Source organism: Bufo bufo, chromosome 3, assembly GCF_905171765.1.
Source record: "Bufo bufo chromosome 3, aBufBuf1.1, whole genome shotgun sequence".
NCBI lineage: Eukaryota > Metazoa > Chordata > Amphibia > Anura > Bufonidae > Bufo > Bufo bufo.
In genome coordinates, this window is record NC_053391.1 from 662202378 (window position 1) to 662222658 (window position 20281).

Consider the following 20281-nt stretch of genomic DNA (forward strand, 5'->3'; position numbering starts at 1 on the left):
CAGCCCTCACCTGTGATTGAACACCAAAGAAAACCGCTGACAACCGCATGCGGTTCAGGAGTCACGGTCATAGCCATGGCCGTGACACCTGAACTCCAAACTGAATGTCAGAATGGGAAAGAAAGGTGATTTAAGCAATTTTGAGCGTGGCATGGTTGTTGGTGCCAGACGGGCCGGTCTGAGTATTTCACAATCTGCTCAGTTACTGGGATTTTCACGCACAACCATTTCTAGGGTTTACAAAGAATGGTGTGAAAAGGGAAAAACATCCAGTATGCGGCAGTCCTGTGGGCAAAAATGCCTTGTGGATGCTAGAGGTCAGAGGAGAATGGGCCGACTGATTCAAGCTGATAGAAGAGCAACGTTGACTGAAATAACCACTTGTTACAACCGAGGTATGCAGCAAAGCATTTGTGAAGCCACAACACGCACAACCTTGAGGCGGATGGGCTACAACAGCAGAAGACCCCACCGGGTACCACTCATCTCCACTACAAATAGGAAAAAGAGGCTACAATTTGCACGAGCTCACCAAAATTGGACTGTTGAAGACTGGAAAAATGTTGCCTGGTCTGATGAGTCTCGATTTCTGTTGAGACATTCAAATGGTAGAGTCCGAATTTGGCGTAAACAGAATGAGAACATGTATCCGTCCTCTGATGGCTACTTCCAGCAGGACAATGCACCATGTCAGAAAAGCTCGAATCATTTTAAATTGGTTTCTTGAACATGACAATGAGTTCCCTGTACTAAAATGGCCCCCACAGTCACCAGATCTCAACCCAATAGAGCATCCTTGGGATGTGGTGGAACGGGAGCTTCGTGCCCTGGATGTGCATCCCTCAAATCTCCATCAACTGCAAGATGCTATCCTATCAATATGGGCCAACATTTCTAAAGAATGCTATCAGCACCTTGTTGAATCAATGCCACGTAGAATTAAGGCAGTTCTGAAGGCAAAAGGGGGTCCAACACCGTATTAGTATGGTGTTCCTAATAATTCTTTAGGTGAGTGTATACCTAAATATGCTTTTTGGGCCTGTCAGTGTCCCTTTAAGGCTCCATTGCAGGCAGTGATACCTCATTGGTCAACATCACAGTCTTGAAGATGTGTCTGTTCATTATCAGGGTGGTTTTTCAGGGATATTCTTATGCTCACACTGTACGGGCAGTCTGGTGGGTTTGTGATTGTGGCTAATACCAAAAAATTAGAAAAATCTCCTGTGACATTTCACGCCATACACTGGCAATCTAAATTCATACCTGGCCTTTGAGGGGTACTCAGAAAGAACTGCTCCATCCTATGGATACCCTTTTTCTGCCCGTGCAGCTAACCATGCTCAGGTCCAAGTTTTTAAGCCAGGCCTCATGTAGTTTCTGTAAATCATCTGGGAACCCCTTATTAGATGGTGGAAACCACAAGGCATTTACCCCTTTTGCTCTTCTTAAAGTCCATTCTTGACTAACTGGCCTTAAGCTTCCTGTCAAATAATCTCAACCTTCCCCAGTCTATGGAAGCAGCCCTGGGTTTTCCTGCCATGTCCCTTGAGATTTTTGCTTTCTGGAAATGTCCTCAATTTCTTACTTGTTACGAACTACATGAACATAGTCCATTTGTGGCTTTTGTTGGATGCAAATCTCACCGGCACATTTTTCTTTCGCTCCACTTCTTCTAACTGGGTCTTGTTTTAATCTTAAACCAACGGATTTTGAGTACATAAAGCTAGTTCTAAGTAGCCAGTCTTCTCACTTGTGGTTTTGAGATCTGGCCACAAGAGGGTGCTAACCAGGTTTCAAATCTATGATTGAATCAGAGGAGAAAATATTTAATTTCTTTGAGAATAAGACAATTCCCTAATATAAAATAAAATGTCTGGATGTATAATCCTCCTTTATTTGCGAGCTCCTACACTGGTGACAACCTACAAGATTTTGAAGCGTGTCTGTGGGAATTTTTGCCCATTCATCCAGAAGATGAATTTGTGAGGTCAGACAATGATGTTGGATGAGAGGGCCTGGCTCTCAATTTCTGTCCTAGTCCATCCCTAAGGTGTTGGATGGGGTTGAGGTCAGGGCTCTGGGTGGTCCAGTCAAGATCTTCAACACCAAACTCATCCAACCATGCCTTTATGGACCTTGCTTTGTGCACTGGGGCTCAGTCATACTGAAACAGAAAAGATCCGTCCGCCAAACTTTCCCACAAAGATTCAAGGGGTTTTCCGAGATTTCTTTTACCGATGACCTATCCTCTGGATTGGTGGGGGTCCGACATCCAGGACCCCTGTCAATCAGCTGTTTGAGAGGGCTCCTGTGAGTGTTACGGCCTTCTCTCTGCTTTTCCTAGGCCAGTGATGTCACATTCATCGATCACATGGCCTAGGAGCAGTTCAGCCCCATTCAAATGAATGGGGCTGAGCTGCAATACCAAGCACAGCCACTCTAAAATGTATGGCGTTGTGCTTGGTAAGCTGCGAGAAGCCAGCGGTGCTGACAGGAGCGCTGGTGCCTTCTCAAAACAGCTGATCGGAAGGGGTCCCAGGTGTCCGACCCCCACCGATCACATACTGATGACCTATCTAGAGTATAGGACATCAGGAAACCCCTTACAGCATTAAGCATTAAGATTTCCCTTCACTGGAACTAAATACCTAGACCAGGGAAGCTCAACCTACGGCCCTCCAGCTGTTCTAAAACTACAACTCCCACCATGCCCTGCTGTAGGACGATAGCTGTAGGCTGTCCAAGCATGCTGGGAGTTGTAGTGTTGCAACAGCTGGAGGGCTGCAGGTTGAGCATCCCTGACCTAGACCAATCCCTGAAAAACCTCCCATAGCATTGTCCTTCTTCCACCAGACATCACAGCTGGCACCATGCAGTCAGGCAGGTAACGTTGAGGGATGCGATATACTTATAATATGCTTTCTAACAGAAAGTATATTATAGTGCATTTGTATTGTGCAGCAGTTGTGTGCAGTTCTGCTGCCATACCGCAGCTATATAGAGGGACAAATGCTATTGGAGTAACTAATTGCAATGGGTGTGATATACCTGTTGTCCCAAAAAAAACTGCTTAAGGGCTGCGATATACCTTCTTCCACAAAATCCTAATTGAGGGGTGCTATATACTTGTTTCCGCTAAATACTGATTGAGGGGTGCCATATACCTTCTTCCACAAAATACTGATTGAGGGGTGCCATATACCTTCTTCCACCAAATAGTGATTGTGGACTGCGATACACCTGCTTTAACAAAATACTGATTGAGGGGTGCCATATACCTGTTTCCCCCAAATACTGATTGAGGGGTGCCATATACCTTCTTCCACAAAATACTGATTGAGGGGTGCTATTGCTATATACCTTCTTCCGCCAAATACTGACTGAGGGATGCGATACACCTGCTTTAACAAAATACTGATTGAAGGGTGCCATATACCTGTTTCCCCCAAATACTGATTGAGGGGTGCCATATACCTTCTTCCACAAAATAATGATTGAGGGGTGCTATTGCTATATACTGTACCTTTTTCCACCAAATACTGATTGAGGGCTGCGATATACCTTCTTCCACAAATACTGCGCTTCTCTACGGACTTAGGCAAAGGGTCATTTAGAAAATGACAGGCAGAGCAAGAGGCAGGCCGTTCCGCAGGGATGGTAGGGGTCGGGCAGGTGCACCAGGCCGGAGCCTAAGTGGGAAGTTGGAGAAGGCGCGTGCGATAACTTCAAAGGGCGCACCAGACTTGGTTGAGTGGCTCACTCAGCCTTCCGCACCCTCCTCATCCTCTGTATCTGCACCCTCCTCACTCTCTGCTGTGTGCACCCCCAAAGACACCACCACCACCACCACCATAGCCCCTCCACTCAAGTCAGAGGAATTATTTTTCCATTCATTCCCAGACCTTACCGATGCGCAGCCATTCTTGGCTTCGGATGAGGAAGAGGAGGTAGCAACGACCGCCACCCAGCGGTCAGACGACAGTACCCAGATCAGCCCAAGGACGGAGGTCCCTGCTGTTGCTGCCTACTCCGAGATCTCTAATGTCAATGGTGGTGAAGGTGACGATGATGACATGTCGATGGACGTCACATGGGTGCCCACAACAGAGGAAGAGGAGGGGAGTTCAGAGGGAGAGACGGAGCAGCAGATAGGGAGGAGAAGCAGGCAGAACTCGGAGTGCACAGGAGGCAAAAAGCAGACTGCAAATGTGTCTGGAGCGAGCCATCCACCATGCACGGTCACATCTTGCGCTCCCAGGACGTCGGCACATGGCTCCGCAGTGTGGGCTTTTTTTAATGTGTCAGCTGCTGACAATAGTGTTGCCATCTGCAGCCTGTGCGGTCAACACATAAGTCGCAGTAAGCCCAACACTCACCTAGGGACGACCGCCTTAAGAAGGCACCTGGCCTCCCATCACCGAGCCCAGTGGGAGCAACGCCGCCAGAACGCACAAAAAAACACACTCCCGGCGCTCCACGTCCTGCCTCTTCTGCTCCCATTTGTCCTCCACTCCACCTTCCACCGTGCCGTCGTCACGTTCATCTGGCAAAAGGTAGGCTTCCGTGGCCCAAATGTTCGAGCGTAAAAAAATAAGGACGCCGGATAACCCTCTTGCCCAACAGCTGACCGCTGGCTTGTCGGAACTGCTAGCCCGCCAACTACTGCCATATAAACTGGTGGACTCGGAGGCTTTTAGAAAATTTGTGGCCATTGACACACCGCAATGGAAGGTCCCCGGAAGGAAATATTTCACCCAGAAGGGCATCCCTGAACTATATAGCCATGTTCAGCGGCAAGTTAATATATCTCTGGCACACAGTATCGGTGCCAAGATACATCTGACCACAGACACGTGGTCTAGCAAACACGGGCAGGGAAGGTAGATAACTTTTACTGCCCACTGGGTGAACCTTCTGACGGCCGTCAAGCATGTAACCCGTGGCACCCGTGTGGATTTGGTGTTACCGCCACGGATTGCTTGCAGGCCTGGCTCTTCTTCTCCTACTCCATCCTCCGTATCCTCCTTGGCTGACTCCTCCTTTTCCACTGCTACCGCCCCTTCCGCTGCGCCGCCCAAGCTCCCCAGAACCTATTCGACGTGCCAGGTGAGACGTTGCCATGCTGTGCTGCGTCTGTTGTGCCTGGAAGCTAAGAGCCACACCGGTCCTGCACTGCTTTCAGCTCTGCGGTCACAGGCCGATCAGTGGATAACCCCGCTCAATTTGACAGTTGGTAAAGTGGTGTGCGACAACGGTGCCAATCTGCTGAGCGCGCTGAAACAGGGCAAAATGACACATGTGCCGTGCATGGCACACGTCCTGAACTTAGTCGTGCAGCGATTCGTTGACAAATACCCCGGGGTCCAGGACGTCTTGCGACAGGCCAGGAAAATCTCTGGCCATTTTAGAAGATCTTACACGGCCATGGCTCACCTTGCTGACGTTCAACGGTGACACCACTTGCCCGCCAGAGGTCTGATTTGTGACTGCCCGACGCACTGGAACTCCACCTTGTATATGCTTGATAGACTACTCTAGCAGAAACGTGCAGATAATGACTACCTGTACGAACTCTGCAGCAGGACAGGTTCTGGGGAGCTTGGTTTCTTTTCACCACGCTAGTGGCTGCTCATGTGCGACGCATGCAGACTTTTGCGGCCATTTGATGAGATCACCAAACTGGTCAGTCACAGCCAGGGCACCATCAGTGACATCGTATCTTACTCCTTCTTTCTAGAGCGTGCATTGCGTTGTGTCATTGATCAAGCCGTCGAGGAGCAGGAAGATAAGGAAGTCGCAATGCTGAATTAATTCCCAGGGGGGATACTCCATCTGAGACAAGTCCGCAGGAGTCTGAAGAGGGGATCAGAGGAGGATGGTGGCTGTGGGTAGGAGGAGGAGCAAGAAGAGCATGCTTTAAACTTTTCGGGGATCCCTGGTGTTGTCTGTGGCTGGGGGAAGGAGACCGAGGACGACATTCTCCTGGGCGATGAGCAGGAGCCAGGGCGCTTCACCGCTTCCAATTTAGTGAAAATGGGGGCCTTCATGCTCCAGTGTTTGAAGAGGGACCCCCGTATAAAAAGCATAAAGGGCAAGGACCTGTACTGGGTGGCAACGTACTTAGACCCACGATACAAACACAAAATGGCGGACATGTTACCAGCATCACAGAGGGTTGTCAGAATGCAGCATTTCCAGGCCTTGCTGCGAGAGATGCTGCATTCTGCTGTTGTGGGCACTGGCAATTTCCACCCACAGCGAAACAGGTGTGGGTACCAATCCTACCACACCTGCAAAAAGAGATCGCTTTGAAGATGTGTTGGTCACTTCGGATATAAGATAATTCTTGCAGCCAACTCATCGACAGCCGCCCTCCGGATCCAGCCTCAGGGAACGCCTAGACCGACAGGTGTCTACATCTGGTTAACGGCCAATGTGGACGCTCTGAGAAGCGAGGAACCCCTTGACTACTGGGTGTGCAGGCTTGACCTGTGGTCAGACCTGGCACAATTTGCCATGGAACTCTTGGCTTGCCCCTCAACGAGTGCCCTGTCCGAAAGGACGTTCAGCGCAGCAGGGGATATCGTGACCGATAAGCGCACTCGCCTAGCTCACGACAGTGTGGACTACCTCACATTTTTAAAAATGAATAAGGCATGGATCTCGGAGTAATTCAACACCTGTGATGACCACGTGTAATTTAATTTCCTCATGCCAGCCCACACATATCCGCCACCACACAGAACAAAGAATGGTCCTTGCCTTATGTATATACAGCGGCATAAAAGGCCTTTTATGTCAGGTAAATGCCTAATTTTTGGGGCCTGTACTGGTCGACAGTTACATATTTATCCAGTGACTGCCTAATGTACCTCCAGCCACAGAACCCAAAGTTCTTTGCTGTCAGGTGAATGCCTTTTGCCTAATTTTTGGGGCCTGTACTGGCCGACAGTAAAAAAATTTTTATCTCTAGCCACATAATCACGCCCTTGTCTCACTCCTCTGCCTCTCATTATGGTGACGTATGAACCGCATTCACCATAAGGACCTTCTTATGTCACAGGGTCATGTGACTGTGCCCCCCACTTTGCTAGTGCACTGCACAGGGTGTGGTAAGAGGGCACAATGCAGGGTATAAGGGGGCACAGTACGGAATGAGGGATTCCGTACTGTGCCCCCTTATACCCTGCATTGTGCCCTCTCACCACACCCTGTGCAGTGCCCCTAGTCATTCCCTGTACTGTGCCCTCTTATACCTTTTTATCCAGTCACGGTATGGCGGTGTTATCCGTTCACTGTACAGAGGTGTTATCCGTTCAATGTATGGCGGTGGTATCCGATAACTGGATGGCCATAACTGTATCCCTTCCCTGCCCACGCCATCCTATTTTTGACCTTGCATGAGCGTGAAAAATATGCAGATTGTGGTGCTAAGGACCTTTGCGCCACAATCTGTGTCAGAAATACGCCTAAAATAGACGTATTTTTTTTTATAATAAATGACCACCTAATTGTATTATTATTCGGGGGTAGGGCTAATATCTTTATATTATATAGATGCTAGTGTATTATACTGCGCCCTGTATTTCCCAATAGAAAAATGATCCTTGGGAAACACAGTCCTCATCCCTGACCACCAGGACCAGCTAGCGCTCTGTCAGTACATGGCGGCCTCCCCTCTCCGCCACACTGCTCCGCTGTGTACTGGTGCTTATTCTGACACTAGGACTGGGTTCACATCCTATTTTTGACATCCATTTAATGCATACCAAAAATGTGTACGTTAACAGATGCCTCAGACTGATGCCGTACAGTGGCGTCTGTTCACCATACAGTTCCATGGTAGAAAAAAAATGTACGTTAACGTATGCATTTTTTTACTGGACTCTGCAGGATACAAAAACGTGGAGTGCTGCATGTGGCAGGCGCAGCACTATGAAGTGCCTTTTGCTCTGTGGCATTAGAAGAATTTTTGATATATCTGACTTTTTAGTCCAACCACACTGTTACTTTGTAATTCTTCTAGCGCCGTTCTATGTAAACAGTAGGTTTAAAGAGCACACCAAATGCTTGAAATAACTTCTTTATTAACTTCAAATTTTCTTCATATAACACTGCCGCCTCTGCAGCAGATAGTCTATGTACAAAACACGTGTTGAATAAAGTATAACAAATGGTGGTATGCATAAGATGGTGGTTCAACTGTTCAATCTTGTCATTCAACATAAAATTGTGGATATATTTCTCTCTTGAGTATCTGTACTGTCACTTTAAGTTATTTAAGAACTTTATGATCTCTCTGAGAGGTATATCTGAGGTCTAACTAATAGTTCTACTTGTTCAACTTGACTTGCAGTTTGCTCTATACAATTGCTTATGATCTGGTATGAGCAGTTCCCAGTTTGTATGCAATTTTCAATTTGTATGGTTGATAGAAGTGTAAGTAAACACATAACTGGTTCAGTATACAGTTCTAATCACTACATTAACAATATGAACATTATATAACTGTTCTAAATACCTATTTTGGCCTCTCTGCTTCCATAAAACACAACGACCTACAAGAATCAAAGCCAAAGGTACAAATGCAAAAAAATGGTGTAAATTTTATTAAATAACATGATTACATACATGACGTTACGTTTAAAAAGAAGTAGCAGCAGGAAAAAAACACCATCCCGGTGGTACACTACATAAGGAATAATGATGATTACATGCCAATCACAAATCTATATAGTATGTGGTAAAGTCTCCTATATAAATACGTTCAATATCCCTGTATAGGACAAGAAAGTCACTCCCAGGGAAGTAACCACAGTCAGAACTGCAAAAATAGCCGGACCATGAGGAAACTGTGTGTACCCATGGTACCTAGCGGAGTGCTGACCAAAAAATATTTATTTTTTGGTCAGCACTCCGCTAGGTACCATGGGTACATGCCATTAATAAATAGGGCCCGCCGCGAACGCGTGGTTTACGAACATTTGATCGTGAATGCGCATTCGTGTTCCTGAAACGTCCCGGCTGATGTTCGTCCATGACTATGTAGTGTCCCACTAGGTAAATGTGGGCACTACACAAGGGTCAATTGGGCCACGTTGTTCTCCACCTCCTGTGGGACAGTGGCAGTGTATTTCACAGTACATTTTAATGCATTTTAACATGTATTTTCCTGTGACATGTGTAGCAGGCCTATTAGGGTGTAGTTCAGCATCCTAGGCACTAGAGGGAGCTAGGGAACCCCTAGTATATATATTTAGGCCCAGACAGGAAGGGGTCAGGTCAGTCTGTGTAGTCAGGGGTCTGTGTAGAGACAGAAGGGAGTGTGCACCTTAGCCAGAGAGAAGCTGAGGGCCACATCCTGACATGCAGCTAGACAGCCCAGGCTTCTAGTTGACACCAGGAGGCCAGGGAGAGTAGACCAGCCTGCCTGAGGATATTGAGCCAGAGTTAGCTCAGAAGATTGTCACCAGGAGAAGAGTTGCCTCCTGAGAAACCAAGTTCCCATAAGCAGAGCAGAGCCAGAATACCAGCTAGACAAGTGAGCTGAAGGGCAGAAGGATTCACCCAAAGCAAGGATATATACCTGAGGAAGTTTGCTACCAAGGATAAAGCCAGCATTAGGGCATACAGGCCTTGGGATAAAAACAGCCAGGAGTTCTGAGGAAGAGTGCAGCCTGATCTGTAAGTGTTGTTTTTACCCTCTGAGTATCTTGCAAAGAACATTGTACCTGCCATTGATGTGAAAGCCTGCTTATTACTGCTGCATTACCTGGAACTTACAAAAGACTGTATAAAGTTAACCGTTTTCCAGTAAAGGAAGTTTTGGTTCACCATAACAGTGTGTTCCTCACTTATTACCTCTATCAATCGGTGTGCCACCGTTACAGGCACTGGCGTCACAAACCTTAAAGGGACCTTGCCCTAGGCACATTAAACATCTGCAACATCCAGGGCACCTCACCCACCATCAGGCCTGGTCCTTATATACAGAGAGTGCCCCAGAGGTCTCCTGTGCCAGCCTCTTCATCACTGCTGTACACATGCCCAGGGTCTTTCAAGAAACTGTGAGTAACCAAGAGCAACCCTCGTTTGCCTAAGTAACCGTGACCTCACTATCGCAATACCCTGCGGGGCTGAATATTGCATATTTTGGCGTCACGAACAGGATCCGATCATTCCTGCGCCATTGTGGAATATAAACTGTGTGCCAATATTGCCCATGAAGTGAAAAGCCCTGACTGTTTATTTGAAAAATTGCTGGGCCAAAGAACTGTAAAATTTGCGGTGTGAAACTGTATTTTATGGACTGTTTTGCTGTTTTAAAGTCACCGCTTGCTGTCAGTGAATAGACAGCGTTTTGCTTAAAAGATGGCCGCCTAAGCTGACTGAAATTAATTGCTGCGCCATCACTGTATCTTATTGGCGGGAAAAATTTGGCGCCTTCTGCTAGGAGAGCGGGAAAGGCTGTATGTCCGCGCCACCGCCCTGTCTACAAATTTGCATGTCTGCTGAAATGGACTCCGCCTCCCTCATGTTGGAGTACCTGGGGGGCGGCCTCCCGGAGCAATGGGAGGTTTTGTCTACAATTATAGGTTACGCCCTGTCGCTCTCCAGAGAAGGATCGAGCATGCTGCAGAGTGAGGATCGCTCTGATTTGTTAGCCGCACCTGTTGTACCGTTAATGGATTCTGCCAAAATGGAGCAAGAGGCCTACTCTCCGGGACCGGAGAGACCCACCAGCCTGCCGCCAGGATCCCAGCCGGAGACCTACTTTGGCTCGTGGAAGGACTTTGCCAGGCCTAGTATAGGAAACAAAGAGAGGATTTGCACCAACAAGAAATGCTACTGACTAAACAGGGGAGTCATACATGCAGGTATTAAAAGCTGAGACTTCCGCCAATATGTTCCAGTAAGGAAGATATCAGAGCCCATCACTGCACCACGTCACGGTCACTCAGCATGGCAGAGGGTCCTAGCCGCTGCTCTAACTATGGTGTGAACACAGTCTGGGGGTGTTGTAATTCAGCACACAGCCAAGCCTCCACACAAAGGCCCAGCATGAATACTGTGGCAGTGCAATGTGAATGAGGCCAGGCCGTGAGCCACACCTATACCAGACCATGTGATGGAGGTTACCAGGTGCAACAGAGTGTCCAAACACACCCAAATCTAACAAGACAAAAACACAGAAATGAAGTGGCAATTCTGGAGGAGCTGCTCAGCCCCAGACACTGTGGCGTGTCTATTTAATGGAGGAGCAGCCCCACCGCATATTTTCAGTTGTTTCACATTTGTTTGTTATGTATGTAATTCCATATTTGTTAATTCATAGTTTTGATGCCTTCAGTGTGAATCTACAATTTTCATAGTCATAAAAATAAAGAAAAGTCTTTGAATGAGAAGGTGTGTCCAAACTTTTGGTCTGTACTGTATATATGTGTATTTGCAAATGTAGATGTGTGTTCCTGCTTTGCAGTATTTTTGTCTTTCAGGTTCAGTTTCCAGCTGGGCAGGGCCCCTTGTGTTGCGCCGAGGACGGGCAACGTCACAGCAACGGGGTATGTAGTGTCCCACTAGGTAAATGTGGGCACTACACAAGTGTCAATTGGGCCACGTTGTTCTCCACCTCCTGTGGGACAGTGGCAGTGTATTTCACAGTACATTTTAATGCATTTTAACATGTATTTATGTGTATTTTCCTGTGACATGTGTAGCAGGCCTATTAGGGTGTAGTTCAGCATCCTAGGCACTAGAGGGAGCTAGGCAACCCCTAGTATATATATTTAGGCCCAGACAGGGATGGGTCAGTCTGTGTAGTCAGGAGTCTGTGTAGAGAAAGAAGGGAGTGTGCACCTTAGCCAGAGAGAAGCTGAGGGCCACATCCTGACATGCAGCTAGACAGCCCAGGCTTCTAGTTGACACCAGGAGGCCAGGGAGAGTGGACCGGTCTGCCTGAGGATATTGAGCCAGAGTTAGCTTAGAAGATTATCACCAGGGGAAGAGTTGCCTCCTGAGAAACCAAGTTCCCATAAGCAGAGCAGAGCCAGTATTCCAGCTAGACAAGTAAGCTGAAGCGCAGAAGGATTCACCCAAAGCAAGGATATATACCCGAGGAAGTTTGCTACCAAGGATAAAGCCAGCATTAGGGCATACGGGCCTTGGGATAAAAACAGCCAGGAGTTCTGAGAAAGAGTGCAGCCTGATCTGTAAGTGTTGTTTTTACCCTCTGAGTATCTTGCAAAGAACATTTTACCTGCCATTGATGTGAAATCCTGCTTATTACTGCTTCATTACCTGGAACTTACAAAAGACTGTATAAAGTTAACCGTTTTCCAGTAAAGGAAGTTTTGGTTCACCATAACAATGTGTTCCTCACTTATTACCTCTATCAATCGGTGTGCCACCGTTACAGGCACTGGCGTCACGAACCTTAAAGGGACCTTGCCCTAGGCACATTAAACATCTGCAACATCCAGGGCACCTCACCTACCATCAGGCCTGGTCCCTATATACAGAGAGTGCCCCAGAGGACTACTGTGCCAGCCTCTTCATCACTGCTGTACGCCTGCCCAGGGTTTTCCTACAGAACTGTGAGTAACCAAGAGCAACCCTCGTTTGCCTAAGTAACCGTGACCTCACTATCGCAATACCCTGCGGGGCTGCGTACTGCAACTACTCCTGGCATAGCACAGTTTTTGTGCTGATGTTAATGCCAGGGGAAGTTGGCAGTATGGAATCAGCAGAGCGCTGGCGACTTTTATGGACTATGAGCCTCAGCACCCGGCGTCCCTGTTCTGTAATTGGTGGTCTCCACTTGGCTGAGTTTCTGTGGTTCCTTCCAATTTACAATAATACCACTTACAGGTGTTGGTTGAACATCTAGGAGGGTAGGAATTTCAGGAACTGACTTGTAGCAGTGGTGACATCCTCTCACAAATGTCTGTAAAAGTGACTGCATGGCTAGGGGCTAGTTTCGCTTATCCCTAATTAAGAGCTGTGCCCCAGTTATACCTATATAAGACACTAGGTGGCAGCAAACACAAAGCCAATAAAAGGAGAGGTAGTACATCTAGGTGCTTTTCTGCAGACTTATACGGTGACTGATGTGTGTGATGAACATCTTTGTCAAAACCAGTAAATGCTTAGTGCAGTGAGGGGAGGGTGTATGAGGTGTCATGCTCCGCCCCCTCTACCCCTGCACTAGGCAGAACCAAGTGTATCCGTTTTGCTTGGAGAGTTCCTTTGATAAGGCTTTTTGTAGTTTTATTTAAGGCCTGTTTCACACTTGGGTTGTTGATTCCGGTATTGAGATCCGGCAGAGGATCTCAATACCGGAATTAAACGGATCCGTTTTGATTTTACACATCAGGATGCGTCCGTTCTGTCAGGATGCAGCTTTGTGAAATCAAAACGGATCCGTCACTAAATACGTTGAAAGTCAATCCGGTTTTTTTTTTAGTTTTTTTTCTGTTTTTATGACCGGACACAAAACCGCAGCTTGCAGCATCTGGTCACCAAACGGAATGCTGCCGGAACGAAAAACATCCGGATGCATCCTGAACGGATCTCTTTCCATTCAGAATGCATGAGGACCAAACAGAAAAGTTTTTTTTTACAGCAACGCGATCCTCTAACGGACCTCAATAGAGGAGAACAACGCAAGTGTGAAAGTAGCCTAAATCCTAATTGATCAGTATGTAAATGAATGTTTCTCTATATTATACTTCGTGTTTCAAGTCCCCACTATTATAAAGATATGTGCTTGCTGTCAGTGAATGACAACACTTCTTTATGTTGTACCCTGCTAGCCCTGCCCTTGGCTAAGAAGGGGATACCCCACTGATCACACGCTGGTGGCCTATTCTTCTTGTGCGATATGGTGGTTGTGGTGCTATAGAAATAGGATCTATATTCATTTATACATTTTCTAATTCATCACATACAGTCACATAAAAACATCACCATATGCAAATGAGCAGTTAAGTGCACCGAGGGCGGTTCTATGTCACTGTGTGCTCCTCCTGCTTCTCTGCCAGCCCCTCCCTCTGCTTCTTGATTGACAGGGCCAGGTGAGACAAAGGAGGCATGGGTGCACAGGGTGACTTCTTAGACCCGCCCTCAGTGCACTTACAGAGTTTTTTTTTGGGGGGGGGGAAATTTTAATATTGATGTCCTATCCTCAGGGTCCAATTCCCGTCACCTCCACCAATCAGCTGTTTGAGGAAGCCACGGTGCTCCTCCTCGCAGTTTACCAAGCACAGTGCCGTCCATTTGATGATCCATTGATCCGTCCGTTAAGGATGAACGTGACGTCACATGGCCAAGAGCACTGCAGCCTCTTCATACCGCTGATCGGCAGGGATGCGGGGAGTCGGACCCCCGCCCATCTGATATTAGTCATTTATCCTGAGTAGTGTTGAGCGAACTTCTGTTTTAAGTTCGGCGTCTAAAGTTCGGCTTCCGGTTAGCGAAGAATCCCGACATGGATTCCAAATTCCGTTGTGGTCCGTGGTAGCGGAATCAATAATGGCCGATTATTGATTCCGCTACCACGGACCACAACGGAATTCGGAATCCACATCGAGATTCTCATAACCGGAAGCCGAACTTTAGACGCCGAACTTAAAACAGAAGTTCGCTCAACACTAATCCTGAGGATAGACTATCAATATAAAAATCCTGGAAACCCCCTTTAACTGCTCATTTGCATATGGATTAAAAGTATTTTTTCTCTGGAATGAAGCAGTGGATCAGCAGAGCGAGCCCTACGAGGCCGCGTGGCTGGTTTATCCGTGATTTCCCTTCAATCGTCAGGACTTTAGATAGCGGGGCAGTACTGTGTATACGGGGAGGATTTTATGTGCGGACTGTATGGAATGTTCTGCAGCCTGGAGAGTGTAACTCCCAGCATTTTTGCCTCTGTAGACGTGATATGACACAATATTTGTTTTATTTTTCCAGCTTTTCTTTTTCTTTTTTAACCCCTTAACCCATAACGCCGTATATATATACAGCGTTATGCGCCTCTGCAGCGGACCCGCTCTATACACAGCATACCGCTGGCAACCGTCCGCACTGGCTGTCATTTAACCCCTCGGGTGCTGCGATCAATGCTGATCGCGCCACCTGTGAGTGAAGGCAGAGGGATGCGGTTCCCTCTTCCTTTCCGATCGAAGCCCCAACAGTGAAATGACGGAGCTCCGATCGGTTGCCATGGCAGCCTGCCATGGCATTCTCCATGCTGAGCAATGCACGAGGCACAGCTCAGAATGGAGAGAGTAAAGATCCCAGGTTCTAGCCCTCTAAGGGGGCTAATAGTTATAGAAAAAAAAGTGAAAAAAAAGTTTAAAAACACCAATGTATTAAAAGTTTCAATCACCCCCTTTCCCAGTTTTACATTTGAAAATATATAAACAATAAAAAATAAACATATTGGGTATCGCCGCATACGAAAATGTCTGAACAATTAAAATATAAAAAAATACGAAAAAAATGAAAAACACGCGTTTTGCCATATTTTTGGGTCATTTTGTCCCCCGAAAATATTAAATAACAGTGATCAAAAAGTCTCACAGACTACAAAAATGGTACCAATAAAAACGACAGTTTGTTACGCAAAAAAAACAAGCCCTCATACAGCTCTGTAGACCGAAATATAAAAAAGTTATGGTTGTCAGAATATAGCAATGCAAAGAAAATGTATTTTTTTATTTTTTTAAAGTAGTAAAACAAACAGAAAACTATTCAAGTTCGGTATCGCCGCCTTCATATTTAGCCGCAGAATAGGGACGTCATTTTTAGTACATTGTGAACTCTGTGATGTCAAAACCCTAAAAACCTTGGCGAAATTCTGTTTTTTTTCTTTTTTCAATTTTGCCACACAGAATTTGTTTGCCGTTTTTTAATACCAGACATGGTAAATTAAATGGTGCCATTAAAAAATGCATCTTGTCCTGCAAAAATGAAGCCCTCATATAGCTATGTGAATGGAAAAATAAAAAAGTTAGGGCTTTTGAAACGTGGGGTGGAAAAATCCAAAATGGAAAAATGGAAATAGGCCTGGTCTTTAAGGGGTTAAAGGGGTTCTCCCATGATTATTGTAAAAAATGAAAAGCAGACACCATATAGAACATGACAATCTCTTTCTAACAAAGCTAGAACCAGCCCTGCACCTCACATGGGTACAGAGATCTCCCCATTCATTGCTCTGCTAGATTTCTATCATGCTGTTAGCTTCGGGGGCGTGTCCTTACTCAGAGGGCGTGCCCAGTCTGCTGCACCTAGTGGCAGTTGAAGGATGGAACTGAGCACGTGCTTCCATCTTGAACAGATGACAGGTGGACAGAGAAATCAGAAGAACAGCAGGTGGCGCTCTACAGATACATTTTATTGAATAACTGAGTGGCAGTGGCGTACCGCCCATAGAGGCAGACCACGCCACTGCTATGGGGCCCGTAGCGCAGAGAAGGCCCCGCCCACACTATTTGGCCCCGCCCACTCATGACCTGCTGCAGCCGGCTAATTGCTTTTTTCTCCCCAGGGCCCAGCCCCAACATCAACTCATCTTTGCCTCGCCGCACCCCCCCCCCCCCCCCCCTCCCCTCCCCTGACCTCCTCCTGACCGTCTGCCGGAATCAGGATCAAACACCAGCCTGCATGTGGCGCTCGTGCCGCTGGCCAATCAGCACAAGGCAACTCTGTTGAGGCAGCTGCTGATTGGCCAGTGGCGCAAGGGGGCGGGCGGGAGAATCGGCTCGAACTTCGCCGTTGGGCCGGCCCTTCACCAGAGACGAGTCAGTGCCTGCCCTGAGCTGAGGAGAGAGAGGGAGTCCGGAGGAAGATTCTGAACTCTGAAGCAGTGGTGAGTAGTACTGTGAGTGAGCACTGAGCAGTGCACCGGTTGTGTCCCTGGCTGACCTGAACTTGAGTCTTGAAGTAAGTCACTCGTCTCAGAATCAGTCAAGTGAAGTACCGTCAGTTCGTCCCACTCCCTGCAGCAGTGCCTGGCCCGGCCGACTAGCAATTTACCCTTTTTTTTTTTTTCATGAATCCATGTTTAACAGAGTACCTTTTTTCCATCTGTCTTGTTCTTTTGATTGTCAGTCCTGTCATTTCTTCAAAAAATCGATTCTTATGATATGTAAATGACGCTGTAAGGAGCCCAGAGGGGCGTTATTCTTTCTCCACGGTGCCCAGGAACGCCCCTCTGAAGTGCCGTACCCAGCTAAATTTGAAAACTAATAACGCCTCCAAGACGTTTTGCGCGGGATTTGGGATGCCGGCGAAAGGAGGATCGGGGTGTTTGCAGCAGAGCGCGGCGCTGAGGAGGGGGGGTGTTGAGCACTTAGCCGCGCCTCTGGGAGGCGATTTAGATGAACTTGTCTTGGAGGTGTTATTAGTTTTCAAATTTAGCCGGGCACGGCACTTCAGAGGGGCGTTCCTGGGCACCGTGGAGAAAGAATAACGCCCCTCTGGGCTCCTTACAGCGTCATTTACATATCATAAAAATCGATTTTTTTGAAGAAATGACAGGACTGACAATCAAAAGAACAAGACAGATGGAAAAAAGGTACTCTGTTAAACATGGATTCATGAAAAAAAAAATTGGGTAAATTGCTAGTGACAGATTCCCTTTAACAGGGCACCCTAAATAAGGAGACCTGCAGGCTGCAGCAGATATCCCATGTGACAGGTCACCCCCAGGAAACCCCTAGGCTCCATTCACACGTCCGCAATGTGTTTTGCGGATACACGGAGCCACGGATCCGCAAAACACGGAAAACGACAATGTGCGTTCCGCATTTTGCGGACCGTACATTGCCGGCACTAATAGAATATGCCTGTTCTTGTCCGCAATTGCGGACAAGAATAGGACATGTTCTATTTTTTGGCGGAAACGGAAGCACGGATGCGGAAGTGCGGATCCGCAAATGTGGATGCGGACAGCACATTCCGGCCCCATTGAAAATGAATAGGTCTGCACCCATTCCGCAAAATTGCGGAACGGATGCGGATCCATTTTGCGGACGTGTGAATGGACCCTAACAGTTTCTGTAGGTCATGTATAAATTTATTTAATGGGGGTGTGGCACGGGAGGAGCCAGGTCAGGAAGTGGGAGGGGCCATGGTGGGTAGTGGGCGGGGTTAAGGGGCCCAATTCAGATTTTTGCTATGGGGCCCAGTGATTTCTATGTACGCCTCTGCTGAGTGGCTATGCAAAATTTTTAATTACTGCAGAATATTAATCGTGGGACAAACCCAATGATGTTCAAAGGTAAAAGGGTTATCCCTAAAATAATGTACACACCACAGGGCATCCAGCCCCCTCTCTGAATGCAGTAATAATGCGCCGGTCGGCCCAACGCTCCATTCACTTCTATCAGGCTGACTGTTCTTGGGAGTGCGGGGGGACTCGGACCCCTCTAGATACATCATTTATATCCTATCCATAAATAATTAGAAGCATAACCCTCTTCAACGTGCATGTGTAATGCCCCAGAGTGGCATTATCACTTCTGCACCCCGCTACTGTCTTTACTGGTTAACTTATGTCCTCTTGGGTATTTATTTCAGGTCCAAACACTGTGCTTTTGCTATTTTTTAACTGTTTATGTTCACGTGTAATGTGGCTGGTTTACCAGCAGGTGGCAGCAAATACGGCAGAGCTACAGGTACATAGAATGGAACTTACCATTCCATTCTAACCCCCCTCTGTGGAGGAGTCCCACTTCCTGCTGCCTATCAGAGGAACGGGGAACGGACACACCTCTCCCTCCGCCGCAGCACATCCACCTGTATCGCTGTCCTGAGGACGGCGACACAGATGACTATGGAGATGAGCGCTTCCACATAGGAAGCACTCATCTCCCTGTGCCCTGCCACTGCCCCACACTTGTCTCCATTCGGCCCTGCTAGCGCCCCCTGGAATTTTGCGCCCGCGTTAAAGACGGTGCTGGTGACACATAAAAAACAGTAAGGGACATTGTAGGCCACCCTATACCACTCGGCCATTCCTACACCTGGGTATCACCACCAACACCATTTCTTAAAGGGACTCTGTCCCGTTGTTGCTTCACTGCAACTGGCGTCACGAATATTTCTTAAAGGGACCCTTTGCCGCTGTCGGACGTTGCACATGTAGTGGAAATCTGTATTGTCCAGACATTTTCTAGATGAGAATCATACTCACCTTGCTGTTCCCCAGCTGCTGCAGTTCCAACATCTGCTGGTCCTGGCTTTACACAGATGTCTGCTGAGCCAGTCACTGGCTGAGGTGGTTCATTGCTGCCGCCAGTGATTGGCTGAGCGGGCATCTACTGCCGGATCCTGGGTGTCGTCGAGCCATGGCTAGGACGCTGAGACCAGCAGAGCTCAGTCCATTGTGTGGCAGACGGTGCTGGTTACTATTCACTTCGATGGGAGCAGTGCTGCAGTGACCAGCTCCGTCCACTACCCAATGGACGGCGCTGTGTAATTCTGGAAAATCCAGGAATACCCCTTTAAGCCGAGCACGCTGCAGCATCACGCCCGTCCCCTGGGGTGCAGTTAACAAATCTCCTCACAGTGTTAAAAATAGCAAATGTTCAGTTTTGCACTTATTTGGAAGCGATTGGTTCTTTTTCAGAGCAGACTAGACCTCTGCCATCAACGCCCCGCTGCTGACTCATGTACTGGTGAGGACGCCGTGAGAAGGCAGCCATTAGAGCTGAACTCCGTGGTGTCACCTAGGTGGCTGATGTCACTCATACACTGCGATGGGCCCACCTTAGATCTGCCTCAATAAAGCTGAAATATGGATTTCGTCAAGGAATTGGTGAGGAAATGAAGAATTCAAATGACACGAAGAGCAGATCTCTGTATAATAGGTTCCTTGTTTGTAGGATTGTGAATAAAGCCATTGAATCTGGATCTGAACCGAGGTCACATTTTACTGGCGGCAGATGTGATCCTTCTAAACGCACAACCTCGTGTACAGGGCTATTGTTTTCTATGTCCAAATAAGAGTGCATAGAATTTAAAGGGTATGGACACCTTCGGGGGCAATTTTTTTTTATCATTGTATTCTACTCATTTTGGGCTGAAAATCATTTTCTCAATTGGTCTTTATTTAAAAAATGTCAATCGTTTTGTCCTACAGCCTTCACTTTCAGTGTATCTGCAGACTAAGGCCAGACACAGATGAGTTCAGTACGAGAAACTCACAGCGTGTCCCGTTCTGGCCTTATACACAATGGAACAAATATAAGTGAAAATAGGACGCTAAAACAAAATAATAAAT